General features: G+C 48.3%; 1 protein-coding gene across 1 annotated transcript in view; it reads left to right on the top strand.

The window, feature by feature from the left end:
* The window catches only part of LOC106814191 (cilia- and flagella-associated protein 45-like), a 20,487-nt gene that overhangs the window by 13,069 nt on the left and 7,066 nt on the right, over positions 1-352 (top strand). The window lies entirely within an intron of this gene.

Genomic DNA, 352 nt, shown 5'->3' with positions numbered 1-352 from the left:
GGAAGGAGTTCTTCCAGGAAGGTACGTGTGCTTAGTAACATGGGGGACAGGAGACAGGGAGGAATTATTCCAGGAAGGTACGTGTGCTTAGTAACATGGGGGACAGGAGACAGGAAGGAATTATTCCAGGAAGGTATGTGTGCTCTGCCTGTGTAGTTATTAACCAGGGGGACAGGAGACAGGAAGGAATTATTCCAGGAAGGTATGTGTGCTCTGCCTATGTAGTTATTAACCAGGGGGACAGGAGACAGGAAGGAATTATTCCAGGAAGGTATGTGTGCTCTGCCTATGTAGTTATTAACCAGGGGGACAGGAGACAGGAAGGAATTGTTCCAGGAAGGTATGTGTGCTC

Source organism: Priapulus caudatus, unplaced genomic scaffold, assembly GCF_000485595.1.
Source record: "Priapulus caudatus unplaced genomic scaffold, Priapulus_caudatus-5.0.1 Scaffold882, whole genome shotgun sequence".
Classification (NCBI taxonomy): domain Eukaryota; kingdom Metazoa; phylum Priapulida; class Priapulimorpha; order Priapulimorphida; family Priapulidae; genus Priapulus; species Priapulus caudatus.
Note: the sequence above shows the minus strand (reverse complement) of the source record. Positions and strands in the feature narration are given on the sequence as shown.